Here is an 18,812-nt window from a genome sequence, read left to right on the forward strand (position 1 = left end):
TTTAAGTTTAGTTTCACGTGCACACGCGAAAGTTTCACGTGAGTATGCGATAGTTTGACGTGCGCACGTAAAACTATTCTGTAGGTTTCATATGTAACTTTCCCGATCGATTCGGATGGTGGCTTGGTTTTGAATATATATTTAACCTCTGTGTTTAATCCCATTATGAATATAAAAATATTACTTATAAAAACATGCTCCAAACTTTTTTGTCTTTAAGATGTCCGAATGATTCACTTTGTATTCGAACCGCTTAGCTTTTACCAATTCAATTCAAAAGAGCCGTTTTAATAAAAAACACTTCATGTGGACTTTCGGTCTCGTGGCCTTAAATTGTGCCTACTCGCTTACTCTATTGCCCTGTCCCAAATGGCACACTCCGGACTTGTGGTCCTCCTCAGAGTCCACACTTTGATGACATCATGAAGTGCAGACCCTAGGGACCCTTGGTGCGAGTGCAAGAGGGTGCACCAAAGTTGTATTTTGGGACAGACTCGAGCGTTACGCCGGAAACAGGAAGAGAAGTTGCCAATCAGTGTGAACTCCTCCTTTCTGTCGTCTGATTGGTCAGATTTCTCTTTCACAAGGACTTCTGGGTTGGAAGAGTGCGCGAAGCCTGCTGCAGTGCGGGCTTCGCCCAAGACCGCATCAAGGGTTCAAAGGGGGCGGTGATGAGCACACTTCGGAGCGTAAAAATGACAGATGGGACACCCTACGGACTCATAGACTAAGCGAGCACGTGCAATTTAAGGCCACGAGACAGAAAGTCCACAAGAAGTGTGCCATTTGGGACAGGGCCTATGAGTCTGTAGGGTGTCCCATCATTTTTATGCTTCGAAGTGTGCTCATCAGCGCCCCCTTTGCACCCTTGATGCGTTCTTTGGCGAAGCCTGCACTGCAGCAGGTTTTGCGCGCTTTACCAACCCAGAAGTCCTTGCGAAAGAGCAATCAGACCAATCAGACAACGGAAGGGAGGAGTTCACACTGACGGGCAACTTCCTCAACCACGTGGACTCGCATCAAGGGTCCCTAGAGTCTGCACTACATGATGTCATCAAAGTGTGGACTCTGAGGAGGACCACAAGTCCGGAGGAGTGTGCCATTTGGGAAAGGGCCTATGATGAATTGTGGGCTAGCCTGTATTGTTGTTTTCCTGTATAGGGTTTTTTTTTTTTTTGCTAATGGACTCAGTTTGGAAATAAAGTTTCAATGAACTAATTCAAAATATGCACACTGTTTTTTCTCATCACAAAAAGCTCTCAGAATGCTGGGAAGAGTATCAGTCACACAAAGAGCTTTCAGGATGTGTTTCCACTTGCTGTGGAGAAACAAGTTAGTAGCTTATTTGACAGACGTGAGCTTTAGTGACTGAACGCATGGCAAAACATGGGGACAATCCCAGCACAATCAGAATGAAGGAAACACAGCCAAAAAAAGTTTCATTTAACTTGGCAAGCAGGATGTGCATGTGTGAAGGATTGTGTGCATTGTGAGGATCCTGTTCACATAAACGTCATATTTCTGTGCTGCAATGTTTAATAAAGGTAGAATTTCATGTGCTATTGATGATAGATGTACAGTAATGGAAAGTCGGTGTTGACTGTGCTGATGCCTGCCCTTACAAAACAGAACTGTATTTAAGTATGCTTATTTTAAATAAAAAAAGTACTTTCAGACTACTTTTACTTATACTGGCAGAAAAGAATTTGTACTCTTTGTTTAACCTTTTGAATATTTTTTCACATAGGCCTACTGTCTTATAAACCTACATGTTCGTGTTTATAATACATAAGTCAGCCTTAGGGTGAAATATGCTTAGGGTAACTAAACTTGCATGGTTTAACTATAACTTTTTGCCACATAAAGTGATAAGATCTGCTTACAAGTGTTGTGACTGCTCATGCGCAGTTACACATTTATACCGGCAGGTGGTGCTAAGTCGATTTGAAAATTGGAAAACTTATTTCTCCTGGGCAACCATTTGAAAAGTTTACTAAAAAAAAAATCACAATTTATTATCATTTATCAAGTTGCTTAATAAATGTGAAAGACATTTTTGCTCAAAAATGGCAGTGTAATGGAAAAAATGTTGAATTTTTGTTTTGGGAGGGGTTTTGTTTGAGGTCATGCAAGAATGTCATATAGGCCTTTATGGTATTGTAATGTTTAAATGAATTCAGCTTTTTCACCTGTGTATATGTTAGTGCCATATATTTTTTCTGTTATTTTGCCACAATGACCGGGTGATATGGTTTTATGTAAATGTTTAAGTACAACATTTAAATTCGAACACACCAAATTTCCCATAATAGTTCAGAGACAAAGGAGTCAAGCCAAATGGGTTGTTTTGTAAAGCAGACACACCTGTGTGATTTTATTGACAAATTTCGGTAAATGTTATGTGTACAGAATTGCCTTTCCCAGCTCACCCCACCCTATAAGGGACAATAAAAAAATTGAGAGCCAACCACTGAGCCAACACAACTCAACTACATACTTATTTTACGAGGTGGCTAATTCGTATGAATTCACATTAGTTTTCTTTTGAAGTAAAACAAATGTTGTGAATATTTTAGAAATGACACACCGAGTAAAACAAACAAAACTAAGCCCAAACATTAACACCTTTAAATACATGTTTGGTCTGATTTTGCAATGTTTGAGATGTTTCTGGGTCAACATGACCCTGTTGTATTACTTTTGTATAATATATATATATATATATATATATATATATATATATATATATATATATATATATATATATATTAAAAAATCTTGAAATAAACATTAAATATATCAAATGAAAGAAAATACCCTTCACTTTCAAACAAACCAACAAAAACTTTCATCCTACCTTCATTTGTTCTCTTATCACCTCTCAAAATTTTTGCAAAGAGCTGAGATAATTCCATTTTTGTGAAGGACTTTTGTTAGAGATCAGATTCAGAACTTACACAGAGTTCCCTTTCAGTCGGTCACTACGACGTCACGTCGTGACCGACGAATTGGGAACTCGCTTAGAGAGACCAATCTGCTTCGTATACTACTAAAACGCCAATGAACTTGGCATTGAGATATTTGCATAATGCTGGCGCCGCCCCGCCAGGTGCCTTTATAAGCAGCAGGTGCAAATAGGGAAATTAGCTTTTTCGCTTCGAAAGCCGGCTTTATCTGCTACTGAGAAGCTACTTTACTCTGTTGGGATTTGATTGCTGAAGTTGGTTGAACTAGCAGTATCACAGCGGACGCTTCGCTTATTCCACGGCTCTACATCTGTTTATTGTTTTGAGTTTAGTGTGTGCGTTGCCTTCCTGTGCGCTCATCAACTAAGCATCTGAGTGAATTTCCCTAAAAGAGTGATACGAGAGAGCTTTGTGCCTTGTTAAAGGCAGCCACTCTCTCGTATATGCGGAGATCAGCGTCCTTTTCAGGATAGCTTTTCGCCCGTGCGATCTTGGATGCGAGAAGTATAAGGGTTCCAGTGACGGTCACGAGCGCTGTCTTCATGCTCAGGCATCGAGCACTCCGGGGCTGCGTTCGTGGAGAGTTTCTGTTCTCTCTGTGAGAGCATAACCCTCTTGGATTGCGGAGACGACTGTCGTTTCTACGGGAACGCTGTCCGCGCCTTTGCAGTGCTGACGCCGCCATGGTGCGGCTGTCAAGCGCTCGCAGGGCGCCCTTCGCGTCACTACGCTGAGTAGGACGGAGGATGCGTCCTCCACCTACCGGCCTTCTCATCCTCAGCCGGTTGAGGCTCCGGTGGAGACTGCAGAGTCGTGTTCTACGATGTCTGCCGAATCCATTGGACCTCCTTCTGGTCCCGTCACTTCTGCAGCATCAGAGGGGTGTCCATTTTTCCTCCGAGGCAGAGTCGTTCCGGAGATGGCGGCCGTGCCCGCTTGAGCGGCGGAGACAGTAGAGTTGGAAAGGTTAACCCCTCTCCGCCCGAACCGTCCCGCCCACAGGATTGGTACTTCGGAGCTGCTCGGGCCTCTCGGTCCTCTCCTCCTGTGCCTTTCTTTCCCGACGGCACGAAGAGCTGACGTGATTTACGGCCATCCGGCCGTTCAGCTTTCACCCCTCACCTCCCTCACCAACGGAGCCGCTAAAGGCGGGGACCCCTTCAGTGGAGCGGGATGTGTTCCTGGAGGGACCACCCAACCCTTCCCTCCCGTGTTTGTAGACAGTCGTCCAGTTACGGACGCTGCCCATCAGGCATGCCGGAGAGGCGGCTTCGGCCCTGCACGCAATAACGTTGCTGCAGGCTCACAAAGGATTTACGAGGGAGGCCGCGACCTTCAGTCGTGCGATGTCCACCACAGTGGTTCAAGATCGCCACCTTTGGCTGTGTCTGGCTGACATGACGGACGCAGACGAGAACAACTTGAATGCTCCTGTCTCACAGACCGGCCTCTTCGGCGAGCCAGGGGAGTCGTACAGCTCCGCTGCGCAGACTGAGGCGATCTTCTAGGTCATGCCCCGGCGGAAGAGAGCTGCCCTTGGTCCACCACGCCGGCTCCTCAGTCTGCCTCTCGCCGTCGGCGTCCTGCGGCGACCACCTCCGTTCCCCTCCTCGGACCCCATCTCGGCAGCGCAGGGGAACCGGTCGTCAGCAGCTCGCCCCGCCCACTTAGCCGCTTCCCGTGAAATTCGGGACTTTAAGTGGCCAGTGAAGGGCGACCCGGATTGGCAGAGGATCACTCTTCAGGAGATGGAGCTCCTTCCCCCGATAGAGGGTCGGGTGGAAAATCCTTGGTTTGCATATGTTCCACCGGCTGTTCGGCCGGTACCCACTTAACCACACATAAGAGTGCATTCCTCTTCCCTCTCTAGGTCTCCGGAGGATCGAAAGAGCCGTGAGCGGGTACACACCAGCTCCCCTACCTCTCCTCTATCGCCAGTGGGTGACCTGAGGAGTCCGAGCTCTCCGCTGAGGAGACCGGACCACCAGCACCCTCATCGGAGTCTGCGCTCTCCGTAGAGGAGACCAGACGACCGTTACCCTCAGCGGGCTCAGGTCAGTGTCACACACACATACTGTAGATGTTTATGCTGTCACAGCAGACGCACCGGCAGTCCCACCTGTCTCGCTTCGCTGCCCCACCGCGGGTACTTCGATAGTGTCGTTATTTCTCCTCGTACGGTGCCTGGGTGCTTGGCTTCAGTTCCCAGCCCGTTTCGTTGGGTTTTACGCACGATCCGCCTCGGTTATGAATCCGGCACACCCCAAAATTCGGGCTTTCGTTTCACTGTAGTGAAAGCGTCCGATGCACATGTACTGCGTGCAAAAGTCGATATCCTGTTGGCGAAGGATGTTCGAGCCGGTCCCTCTTACCGAGATGATGATGATAGGGTTTTTCCAGCCTTTATCTCATAGTACCCAAAATACGCGGCGGGTTACGATCGATTTGATTTACGCACCGGCTCTACGAAGGTGTTCTTTTTGGATGATAACGCCGAGGCTCGTATTTCAATATTCAGATCGGTTTGCAGCCTTAGACCTGTAAGACATGTACTTTATGTGTCCATCTCCCCTCGCTTTAGACCGTTTTTCGCTCTGCGTCGTGGGGTGGGCATATTAATACTAAGTACACCATTCGAGCTGTCTCTCTCTCTCCGTATCTCCATGTGCTAGTCACGGCATTAAAATGTCAGAGAGAGAGCGTTGTTCGCATTCTGCTTTTTTCTACGTCGACTTATAATAGCCCGTTCTTGGCAGACGTGCGCGAACACAGAGAGTTAATGCTTCGGCATCTCGCTCGTTTAAGTCTTCAGGTCGACTGGGAAAGAGCAACTTTGCCCCGTGCAGAGGATCCTTTTTCTCAGTATGGAAATAAGACTCGATCGACTAGTTGGCGTGTTTAACAAGAGCGCGCAACCAGTCAGTTCTGACTTGCCTCGGTTTAATTCGAGGGAAGTACGCGGTCCCTCTGAAACAATTTCAGAAGCTCCTGGACATATGACAGCATGCTGCGGCTGTGACGCCGCCCGAGCTGCTTCATATGAGACCGCTTCAGCGTTGGCTTACGATCGAGTCTCGAGGAGAGCGTGGCACACCGACATACACCGTGTAAACATTGCACCTGCGTGTCATTTCAATTTTTCCCCGTGGTAGACCCGGCATTTCCGATAGAAGATATGCCCCTGAGGGGTCTCCTGGCATTCTGTATATTGCAATGCCCTCAGCACGGGATGATCAGCCACGTATGACGGGCTTGCAGTCTCAGGGGTGTGCATAGCACCCCAACTGCCGCGAGCGGTGCGCTGTATATCTGGGACTTGTACGCTCCGCTATGGAGATGCGAGGGAAGGATGTATTAGCCGACACCAATAACATTGCGACTGTTGCGTTATTTACCGTTAAGGCGGTTTTGCGCTCTCGTCACCTGTCGCATCTCGCTCGTCATCTCCTCCTTTGGAGTCAGAAGCATCTGAGGTCCCTTCGTGCCATTTACATCCCGGGTTCGCTCAATACAGCGGCAGACGCGCTTCCCGAGCTGCGCCCCCGGAGAATGGCGACTCCACCTCCAGACGGTCCAGCTAATTTGAAAGAAGTTCGGTTGTGCGTAGATAGATCTGTTTGCGTCGCCGGACGATACCCACTGTCGCCTATTTTATTCACTAACCGAGGGCAGCCTCGGCGTGGATGCGTTGGCACACAGCTGGCCGCGGGGGGTGCGTAAATACGCATTCCTTCCAGTGAGCTTTATTGCGCAGACACTGTGCAAAGTCAGGCAGGACGAGGAGAGCCTTTTATTAGTCGCCCCGTACTGGACTACCAGGAATTGGTTTTCAGAGTTAATGCTCCTCGCGATAGCCCCTCCCTGACGATTTCCCCTGAGGAAAGACTTTCTTTCTCAAGGAAGGGGCACATTATGGCACCCGCGCCCCGACCTGTGGGATTTCCATGTATGGTCGTTGAGCGCGCGCAAGGTTTAGGTGATTTATTGCAAGCGGTATCTAACACCATCGACGCGGTTCGAGCACCGTCCACAAGACGGGCTTACGCGCTTAAAGAAACCTTTCTCGTCACCCGGTGCTCTTCGCAACGCGAGGACCCCAGAGAATGCCCATTAACATTGTGCTTTTATATCTTTAACATAGGTTAGATGGTAGGCTGTCCCTCCGCCATTAAAGTTGATATCGCCGCTATTTCTGCTCATCACTCTCTTATCAACGGCAGATCAGTTGGCCAGCATGATTTAATTATTACATTTAAGAGGCGCTCGCAGGCTAAACCCCTCGCGCCCTCCCTCTTTCCTCCTGAGACCTGTCCATGGTGCTGAAGCCTTCAGGTCTCCCTTTTGAGCCTTTGCAGTCTACGAGTCTGATGTTTTTATCAATGAAAACTCTGACCCTGATAGCATTTGCCTCCATGAAGAGAGTAGGGGATTTACATGCATTCTCTGTTGACGATTCGTGCTTTTAGTTTGGTCCTGCTGTCTCACTGAGACCCAGACCAGGCTACGTGCCCAAAGTTCCCACCAGTCCCTTCAGAGATATGGTGGTGAGCTTGCAAGCGCTGCCCCCGGAGGACGCAGACCCAACCATGGCTTTGTTGTGCCCCGTACGCGCACTGCGACTCTACGTGGTTCGCACGCAAAGCCTCAGGACCTCAGACCAGCTCTTTGTTTGTTATGGTGGCCAGCAGAAAGGGAAAGCTGTCACTAAGCAGAGGATGTCTCATTGGATAATTGATACTATCGCCCTGGCTTATAATCTTCAGGGTATTCCTTGCCCCTTTAATTTGAGAGCGCACTCCACACGGAGTGTTGCCTCATCTTGGGCTTTAGCTCGTGGTTCCTCGCTAACAGACATCTGTAGAGCTGCTGGTTGGGCGACACCTAATACGTTCACTAGATTTTACAGTGTTCGTATCGAGCCTGTATCCTCTCGTGTTCTTTCCTCACCAGGGGGAGCACGGAGAGCAGTCTCGCAGGTCGGCTTGCAGCCTCCAACTGATGCTTCATAACTGTGTCAGTATGGAAGGCCTTCAGAACAAAAATGCGTAATGGTTTGAATTGTTCTTCCCCCGCTGCCTTGGCAGCCTTTGTTGCGGAGCATTGGCTGTCAGCCTTTCACTAGCTGTATCCTCGCGAACCTACGTGTCTGGCTCGGGCTCCACATTGTGTCCCACCGGGTTCCTTTGTGAGTATTTTTCCGTGGGGTTAATCCTACCAGCCCACGTTTCCCTTAGCAGAGCACTGCTTTGCTTACACAGCCACGGCTGTCCTTATTCCTCAACTACGGTTGACTTCGCCCACCATTAGCCCTTAAGACGGGCGGTGGCTTCCGCAGCGTTCCTATCCCGCTCAGGTAGGGCGCTACCCAGTCGCTGGCACTTCTGTGGGGTTAAAGGAACATCTAGTGCCCGGCCTTCTGCCTTAAAACCTATCTCCTCCTCCTTAAGTGGAACCGGAGGGCTTTACGCAGACACTGGAAGAGGTCAGCCCCTAGTGGCGTTTTGGTAGGGATTCCCAATTCGTCGGTCACGACGTGACGTCGTAGTGACCGACTGAAAGGGAACGTCTCGGTTACGGATGTAACCCTCGTTCCCTGAAGGAGGGAACGGAGACGTCACGTCCCCTCGCCACAGGGCTGCTCCCTGCTGTTTATCGACCGGTCACTTTCTCCCGGCTTTCTCAGCGAAAAGAAGCTAATTTCCCTATTTGCACCTGCTGCTTATAAAGGCACCTGGCGGGGCGGCGCCAGCATTATGCAAATATCTCAATGCCAAGTTCATTGGCGTTTTAGTAGTATACGAAGCAGATTGGTCTCTCTAAGCGAGTTCCCAATTCGTCGGTCACGACATGACGTCTCCGTTCCCTCCTTCAGGGAACGAGGGTTACATCCGTAACCGAGACGTTTTTAGTGTTGAATGAATCCCTCAGTGTTCAAGTTGGGTACGATCGCCACCTAGTGGATAATAGCGGAAATATGAAATTCCCAGGGAAGCGTTTTCTCTTAATTGATGAGATAACTCAACAATGTTTATTGACATTTATCTGGATATCGCCATTAATTGTGCAATTGTTAAAAAATAAATAAAAATGATTAGTGTTTATTTTCATAAATCAGTATGCAGTGGCGCAATTATACTTAAGCTATGTAATGCGGTCTGAACATGGGGTTACCCGGCATTTAATCACAACGCGTTTCAACCAATCAGAATGAAGGAACAGTGTTTCTTGATGTAAATGTGGGCGCAGCCCACTGATCTATATAAATGACAATTGTGAAGCCACCGCGCCGCCATGTTGGTATGCTCAAACATTCTATTAAATCAATGGACTTTTTCAGATTTTAATGATAAAACAGCACTTTACTAGTCTCCGTTTTTATATCTGAAGTGTTCCCGTTCATTATTACAATTCCTAAGCATTTATAGCTATTTACTGAAAGTTGTACATTTTGCTTTTTAACCAGTTATTATACATTCATCTTCATTACAGTATCAGATCAGCAGACAGACCGCGGCATATTTAGTATTAAAGACAAAGTGCTCATTCTGAAATCTAAAAAAAAAAAAATCATTCTTTGTACCGTATGTACCATAAGCTTATGTCTCCATAGTGCGTAAGCTAAGAAGCGATGTAATAATATTTTCATAAAACGAAAACAAAACTCAATACATGTAGTAGTTTAATATGTTTATTATGGTTTGTTGAAATAACTTACAATGTTGTGAATGAGAATGATACTGCTGACTGTAAAGATGAAGCTGGACGTGTCGTCATAAACAAGTTTCATGTCATTTAAAAATTGCCGTTTACAAAAACCTCACACCAGAGAGACAGTTTTGATATTTTAAAACCATCACCTAAAAAGTAAAAAACACGAAGTCTTGGTAAATTCCTTGTACAAACTCTCGACTGACTTCCCCATTGTAAAGATACTGGTAAGTCTCCCAGATTTTATATTTGCGCATTGAAGACCCGTCACCGCCGATCAACCACACAAAATGATTGAATATATCTTCATATATCAAGCCACTTCTTAATTTCATCCTCACACTTGTTCATACATGGCAGGTGTAGTAAATATTAACTGTTTAAATGTTTTATGCGCATGCAGAAAAGGAAATACGTCACACTTAAGGGCTCGTTATAGTTGTGCGTAGGTCCTACGGCATAGCCGCGACGGCGTACGTTCCGCGTCGGTTTTCCTTTATACTTTTGCGTTGTCGTCCACGTCGATGTGCAAACACAGGTAGGCAGTAACCACGCGTGTAACCACATTGGCAGCGCAAATGTCAAAGAAGAAGAAGCTTAGCAAGTTAACCCACAAATGAAGAAGAAACAGCAACTTGTTGTGTATAATTTGAGAAGACCAGCAATGATGGAAGAAAATAAATAGCGACTTTTGATGCAGTTTGAGTTAAATCACTCCTCAACTTGGCTCATCTTTGTTTTCACCGTCACAAACGGAAATACCTATGACACAGTTTTTTTTTACCTGACAGTAAGGGTTCTGGTGGACCAATCACAGCGCTTGCGGTCCGCGTAGATCTGACACACTGTTCAAATTTTTGCGATGTGCGCATCAGGCTACGCAGAGCTACGCACAGGCTACGTAGCTACAGCATAGAACCTACGCACGACTATAAATCTGGCTTTACTTCCGCGTTCAAGAAAAAGGTGGATAGTTTGTGCAGACAAAAATTAGGCTAGAGATGTGCATTTACATGTGTTATGCATGAATTGACTTTTTACATTCATTCATTCATTCATTCACTTGCTTTAATCCAAAGCAATTTACAGTGTGATACAGTATACACTTTATATGTGTATTCCCTTTATTCTATAAAATATGGTTTACCACATATGATAATATAAATTTATTATGCCAAAATTACTGGAGCATATGTAGCCTATAGATGGTTTCATTGCGTTGTTGCGGTTACATGTCTGGAAGGAACTTCACTTCAGGGCTCTGTTTCTTTAAGGCTCTCCTGATTTTGCCAAATGGTTGATGTCCTTTTGTTTAATGGTCTGACTAGTTGCTAAAATTAACTCTTGAACAAAATACCATGTCAAATAACAAATGTTTTGGTTTCCTTAAAACAAGGGGAGATGGCGATCATGATCACCGCTGTGAAGGGAGGTTTGCCATCCGATAGTTAATATTGTATACATTAATTTTACACAGTAATGTTAGCTCAATGAAGTTTTTAGCTATGATTTGAACTAAGGTAATCTACTGGTTTATTTTGCTTGTTATCAAAAATAAACTACTCTTTAAGTTGTGTTAAACTGTTGTTATTGATAATTTGCATAAGTGTACCAGGAAGTTACGTTTGTTTCCTGAAAGCCGTTTGTTTATGGTGTTACTGCTGAAACTGTCTATATGTGGCCTGACATTATGTCAATATTTAAGATATCAAGTTATATTTTCACAGAATGGTTTTTACATTACTTGGTGTGGTTTAATGTAAAAAAAAAAAAAACAGTGAATCACAAATAAATGACTTTAGTTTTTTTTTTTTTTACAGACAGGGTCAAATAGCGTATTGAAAATAATCCTGCATTTTCAGAGTGTAAATAGTTTTATGTAAATGTTTTAGAGAAACACTTTAATTCAATCACACTACTAGTCATACTCTACAAGATAATCAGTAGAGGCATAAACTTACTCAGCGAGATGTTTTATAAAGCAGCCACACCTGTTTTATTGTCTTGAATAATTGACAATTAATTTATAACTTTTTTGAAAACCATAAGAACCTGGACCTGAACGTGGACCTGAAGTGTTTAGTCATTGAAGCTTGCATAGATTTCATTCATTTGATGTTTTGAATAATTCTCTTTTATTAAACTTTATGCTTGAGGCTACTTGATAGTACTTTTGATTGCTTGGAATGAAGGGGAACCATTTTAAGTGCCATATAGCACCTATGTAGAACCATATAGTGCTATATATAATCAGTCCTGGTGCTCGCTAAGGTGCACGCATGCACACACAGTGCGTCATTAATTGAGGGATCCTGCTGGGACCAGTTGCATAAAGCACCTTAAGTTTTTCCCTCAAGTATGACACTTAAAGGAATAGTCTACTCATTTTCAATATTAAAATATGTTATTACCTTAACTAAGAACTGTTGAATCATCCCTCCATCATCTGTGTGTGTGCACGTAAGCGCTGGAGCGCACTGCGACGCTACGATAGCATTTAGCTTAGCCCCATTCATTCAATGGTACCATTTAGAGATAAAGTTAGAAGTGACCAAACACATCAACGTTTTTCCTATTTAAGACGAGTAGTTATACGAGCAAGTTTGGTGGTACAAAATAAAACGTAGCGCTTTTCTAAGCGGATTTAAAAGAGGAACTATATTTTATGGCGTAATAGCACTTTTGGGAGTACTTCGACTTGGCGCAGTAACACCCTCCCTCTCCCATTATGAGAGTGAGAAGGGGAGCGGACTTTTCAGGCGAGTCGAAGTACTCCCAAAAGTGCTATTACGCCATAAAATATAGTTCCTCTTTTAAATCCGCTTAGAAAAGCGCTACGTTTTATTTTGTACCACCAAACTTGCTCGTATAACTACTCGTCTTAAATAGGAAAAACGTTGATGTGTTTGGTCACTTCTAACTTTATCTCTAAATGGCAGCATTGAATGAATGGGGCTAAGCTAAATGCTATCGTAGCGTCGCAGCGCGCTCCAGCGCTTACGTGCACACACACAGATGATAGAGGGATGATTCAACAGTTCTTAGTTAAGGTAATAACATATTTTAATATTGAAAATGAGTAGACTATTCGGTAACACTTTATTTTACGACCCGCAAAGTACCGCGTAATTAAACCGAATTTACAGCGTACCTATTTGTAACAACAGAGTACCTCTACAGTACGTACTTGTAGTTATAAGGGAATAATATTTTAAGTTTGGGGTAATAAGGGGGTAAGAATATATGGAAAATTATTCTCTAAGTATTTCATAACTACAGGGTACCTATTGTAATATTACGTGGTATGTATGACTTACGTCTATGGGTAATATGGTCTATGTGTAATATGTTTTTTTTTTCATATTTGCTACTTACCTGATGAAGTGTTTTGTATAGCCTACAGTTGATGTCTACAAGCCACGTCGGCAAATAAAATATAACACCCAATAAAAATAATAGCAACTTGTACCTCTTTGATCTGTATATGTATACAGGAGTTACCAGGTAACTCTTATATTTGCGGGCTGTAAATTGAAGTGGGGCTTATTCCCCGATTGTTCGGTGTATGTACCAGGTAACTCACATATTTGCGGGCTGTAAACTAAAGTGGGGCTTATTCCCCGATTGTTCTGTGTATGTACCAGGTAACTCTCATATTTGCGGGCTGTAAACTAAAGTGGGGCTTTGTTCACCTCTTGTTATAGGGTAAATACCATAAACATACAGAATATTGTTATTTTTATTTTAAAACAACTTATTTCAAAACATCTTTAAAACACTATAATTAAGCCAACACTTAATGTTTATTATCACATAACTTTTATTTCAAATAAAAAGTCATGACAATTTTTCATTGTTTTTGCGGCTTGGCTTCCTCTGTTGGTGTTCTTGTCCACTCGGATGATGAGTTGATGTCGTCTCACAAATGCTGTTCTGCATTACATATAAAAAACATAAATGAAAGCCTTCAGTAAATGTTTCTTCACTGTGCCTTGACAGAAACAGAGTTTTCTAAGCCAATTACGTTTATAAATTTTAGGCTTACTTATGTGCTAGCTAACCGGCTACCGTTAGCTAGCAACTTTCTTGAAAAACATTGTTTGAAATGCGTGAGTCATGTATTAACAAAACCAGTCACCTTATCCAGCATGCGGATCCTGCTAACATCACTCGCAGCTGTACTCCACAGTGTAGAACGTTTTTAAAACCTCTTAAAGAAATTTCACCTCAGGATCGCGTTCCAGCAAACCTCCTGCAGACGGCCGCGTGCTCTACACCTGCGCACTAACCTACGCATGTAGTCGTCTTTTGCTTTAGCGGGAGCTGATATCTGCTGTTGTTTCATTCTGGTTTGCCATTTCATAAATTATATTTGGCTAAAATACTTGTGTTTACAGTAAATAAATTGCAAAGCACCACTTCAAATATGTCCGCAAATGTAGGAGTTTCCTGGTAAAAAGGGAATAAGTTGCTATTTGTATTGTACTTACCTTAAAAAAAAGATAACCACATTAAATCAGCTGGACTTTTGTTATTAAAAGCAAGTAATATAGGCTACTAAAATAAAAGTGATATGCTGTTATATTTATTTGCCGATGTGGCTCGTAGACATTGACTGTATACAACATTCAGTAGTCAATATGAAAAATTCACAATAAAAAATAAATAAAACATAATTTCCCCATAGACTTGACTAAGTCATACATACCACGTTATATTACAATAGGTACCCTGTTGTTATAAAATACTTAGAGTATAAATAATTTATAATTCTTCATATTCTTACCCCCTTATTACCCCAAACTTAAAATATTATTCCCTTATACCTACAGGTTACTTACCCTGTTGTTACAAATAGGTACGCTGTAAATTTGGTTTAATTACGCGGTACTTTGCGGGTCGTAAAATAAAGTGTTACCGACTATTCTTTTAAGGGGTAAATTCCCCTTAACTGCTGTAAGAGAATAATTAAAGTGCTTTGCATATAATCCCTAAAATGGTTCTCTTAGGTAAAGGTAATCGTAAAGTGTTTCATGACAGCGACCCCGGTTTGTTGTTATAAAATACTATTGTTGCCATGGAGACGCAACAGAATAAACTTAAGGGTTTTTCTGCAACACCCTTAATTTTAAGGGAAACATAAGGGTGAACTTAAGGAAAAATTACACTTAAGGTGCTTTATGCAACCGGGCCCTAATGCTTACATAAACAGATGCCCCTGCTGAAAAACCAGCATAATTCCCATGCTGGTCCATGCTGATTTGGTGATTGAGCTGGTGGTCACCAGCATACCAGCACCAAAACACAACATATGCTGGTCTTGCTGGTATGCTGGTTTTTCCAGCAGGGTGAAAGATATTTTTTTATTAAATATAATAAATAAACATGACAAGCATTTTTTGTTTCTTTATACCACCTAGGCTAATATAGTAAACGTCAAATAAATGTAATAAACTAGCTTTTTTTCACCTGGGTGCCAGCTTTTTTCAGCTGAGCCTTTGGTTGTTGTGGTACTTCTGCTTGTTTATAATTGAACAATGCGCCGGTTGATTGTTGTGATGTTTATCCCGCCCCCTCCACTGTGATTGGACATCTGTGTGAGAACTGACATTGATGAACTGAGATCTGCACCCAAAGGTGAATATTTTTCTGGCTGTCAGCGCTGAAAAAGTGCCAGTTGCTGGCTTTTTTGAAAAGCGTCACACTTTCATTGGAAACAATTAAAAACATACGCAGGCATAAATACCGTAAACAAAGTGTTTAACGCGTCTGAAAATGACCAAGCAGAAGTGTTGGCACTTGCCAGCTTTTTTTCAGCTAAGTGCTTTGGTTGCTATGATACTTCTGCTTTGTTTATCAGTCGTTGAAAAGTGCTCAGTGCTGACATAAACACCAGCTGCCAGCGTAAACACCAGAGGTGTAAAAAGTACCCAAAAATGTAACTCAAGTGAAAGTACAAGTACTAAGTGTAAATTTTACTCAATTAAAAGTAAAAGTATCTGGCCAGAATCATACTTAAGTAAAAGTAAAAAAGTACCACATTAAAATTGTACTTGAGTATTAAAAAAGTAAAAGTAACAGGAAGATTGAAAACTAGAAATTCTTATTTAAGCTTTTCATCTCTAAAAACATGTCAATGAACCACATAAAAGGTTTTATCCTGCTTTACAACAGTTTGTATTTAATTGTTTTTAATTATCAAACTATAAGACAACTATCTAATTTCAGTATGCAACATGCTACTCAAAGTTGTAAAACCTCGAATTTAACTTAAAATTCAAGATCTATCAAGCCTCTCACAGGCAGCCGATGCAGGAAGAGGTGTATTAGACCTTGTTCACACTGTCAGTCCAAATCCAATTTTGGTGCATCTGATAGGAATCCAATCAAATTTAGAACATGTGAACGGCCAAAAACCATATGAAATCCTTTTTTCATTATCCGTTTTAGGCTACATCCAAAAATCTCTTTCAAATTGCATTTTAGGAAATCCATTTCAGTCGGACCGCCCTGATCGCATTTGTGTAGCTTTTTGGTTACGTCATGCTGTCACGTCAATTAAACACGTCGGACGTCGAGGCAACGTGAAGTCATTGCCATAGAAACTGTGCAGATAATTCAGAAAATGGCAGAACGCTACAGGATGCACAGATCAGTTCTAAACAGTTGAAATACACAATGTGGACAGAGAGTCTGTCAAATTGGATATGCACCAAAATCAGATTTGGACTGACGGTGTGAACAAGGTCTTAGGGTTCTATTTTAATGATCTAAGCACATTGTCTAAAGCGCACAGCACAACGTCTAAATGGGCGTGTCCGAATCCACTTTTGCTAATTTAACGATGGGAAAAGTGGTGTGTGCGCATAGTCGAAAAGTGTTGGTCCTTTTTTTATGAGTAATGGGTGTGTTTTGGGCGTAACGTGCAATAAACCAATGAGAATCTCAGCTCTCATTCCCTTTAAAAGCCAGTTGTGCTGACGCTATGTCTAATCCCAAACTAAGCGGAGGAAGAAGTTCCCCAGTTTAAGATTATTGTTAAATAATTGTGTTGTTTTTCACTTGTATTGAAATTATTATTCTTTTATTAAAACCTTTAAAACCCGTTTTCTTTTAGTCATGGAAGTAAAAAGCAGGCTTTTAATTGCTTTAAATGTATGGTTATCCAATATCATCAAAAAATAATTTACAAGTATGTAAGAAAAGGTTTGTACTCTAAAAATACTTTATTTGTAACAAACAGGAGATAAAGAATTTACAAACGGCTCTCCGCACGTTTCAGCACTTGGACAGCGTCAGTTTTTTAAAGCATTACTTAAAAATGTTTCTCATCTCACCATATCCACAGGTACAGAGTCAATCATATACAATAAATCCATGAGGTGGCATTTAAAAAAAAAACATTTAAAAACATATGAATTTGTTTCAAGCAAAGCATTTATTTACTTACCAGGCTGCAGGTGAAGGAGCTCTTTGTGCCTTTTAACGTCTCATAATTAGTCCTCATTTATGTCCAAGAGACTCAATAATAATCTTTTACATTCAATCCTTCAATCTTTTATATTTAAAAGCGTTTTTGTGCTGCTGCGCATTCATGTATGTGATAAGCAAATCCGCGTTGTCATCCCGTTTATAGTCGCATATTACTAATGCGCTCTTTAAATAACAAAAACATATTGCGCCAATGACTTTAGACCAGGTTTTAGTTGGTCAATGGCGTAGTCTATTTTAGTTGCCTCAAAATAGCAACGCACCAAGAACACACCTCGTTTTCAGACCAGAACGCCCATGGGCGCAAAAGGGGGCGCAAATGCATTTTCCATTTAAACAACGTGGCGCTAAACGAGGATATTATAATTGCGCAGGGGTGAAACTAGCAAAAGACACTTGCGTCGGGCATTGCGCTGCATTGTGCCGGGTGTAAGATAGAGCCCTTAGTCTTGATAGAGAGGCTACAAATAGCAGGGAACGTGTCACACGGGAACATACTTCATGTGTCGAAGGTTTAAAGAAGCGAAAACATCTTCATCATCAGATGAACTGTTGGCCAATTCCTTAGTGTGGTCCAAAGGCTCCAGAATAAATAACATTTAAATTAAACTGGCCATCAGTGCAATTAAATTGGTTCGGTAAGAGCAAGGGAAATTAGAATGAAGTAATCTCTAAAAAATAAGTACTTATTGACTGTAAATAAAGTTGTAAAGTTGTAAATTTAATTATGTAAAAGTAAAAGTATTGATTTTTAATTGTACTCAAGTAAAATAAAAATCCCCAAAAATAATACTGAAGTGCAGTAATCAAGGAAAATTCCTCAAGTACTTTACACCTCTGGAAACGCCTTGGTTTACATGTCTCCTAAGGGTTATGTAAATGATGAATCATGATGAATTTCCACGAAGTATCTCATTGTACGAGGAACGTCTAGCTGTGAGTGTAACACCAAATACGTCCCAAATCACACACTTGTGATCAATTCCACACTATTTTCCTAGTATAAATAGTGTTAGTAGTGCGTTCACACAGAAAAGTAAAAAAGAGGTGCACTTTAAGTAACTGGATGATGCATTCATTCCACTAATCATTTGAAGTGTAGAAAGCTGGACACTTTACACACTCAACAGACACTTTTGCTTAGATGACAAAAGTAAGGTGGGGCTATCACATGCAGTAAAAGGAATGCTCACCTGCAGAGACGAGTGCCTGAGGTTATGTGGGACAAAACCGATACTGACATTAAAAGAACAGTGTACCAATTGATTTTAAATGACTTTGAAGACATTTGCCCTCAGCTGGGCTTATACTTCTGGTTATTAAAAAAAACTGTACTCCATTTGGGATGATACTACTTTTCTAAAATTCATACACTAGACAGTTGAGTACAAGTACTTATTGCATGTATGTCATTTACAAAATATGTGTTTGTTGCATCATACTGTATGAAACATGCAAATCATGCGTCATGTCAAAATATGTGCCCGCTACACATGCATCGAAAGGGTTTAAGATAAAAAATATGCTCACGTTCACAAAATACTAACATTTAACACTAAATTCTGATTAGATGTGAAATTAAGCAAGTATCTGGCAAACATGAGCATCTCTTTTATCATAAACCCCTTTGAAACCTCCGCAGCAGAC

The 18,812-nt window shown here is 42.3% G+C and overlaps 1 protein-coding gene and 1 long non-coding RNA gene across 2 annotated transcripts in view; both read right to left on the minus strand.

Annotated features, from left to right (window-relative positions):
• The window catches only part of khdrbs3 (KH domain containing, RNA binding, signal transduction associated 3), a 453,020-nt gene that overhangs the window by 207,643 nt on the left and 226,565 nt on the right, over positions 1-18,812 (minus strand). The window lies entirely within an intron of this gene.
• LOC135771497 (uncharacterized) lies at positions 13,475-14,058 on the minus strand. Its single transcript, XR_010542940.2, has 2 exons — positions 13,813-14,058; positions 13,475-13,607 (listed from the first exon to the last, which is right to left on the minus strand). It is a non-coding gene; the product is annotated as an uncharacterized lncRNA (long non-coding RNA).

The sequence above is a fragment of the Paramisgurnus dabryanus genome, chromosome 19 (assembly GCF_030506205.2).
Source record: "Paramisgurnus dabryanus chromosome 19, PD_genome_1.1, whole genome shotgun sequence".
Classification (NCBI taxonomy): Eukaryota; Metazoa; Chordata; class Actinopteri; order Cypriniformes; family Cobitidae; genus Paramisgurnus; species Paramisgurnus dabryanus.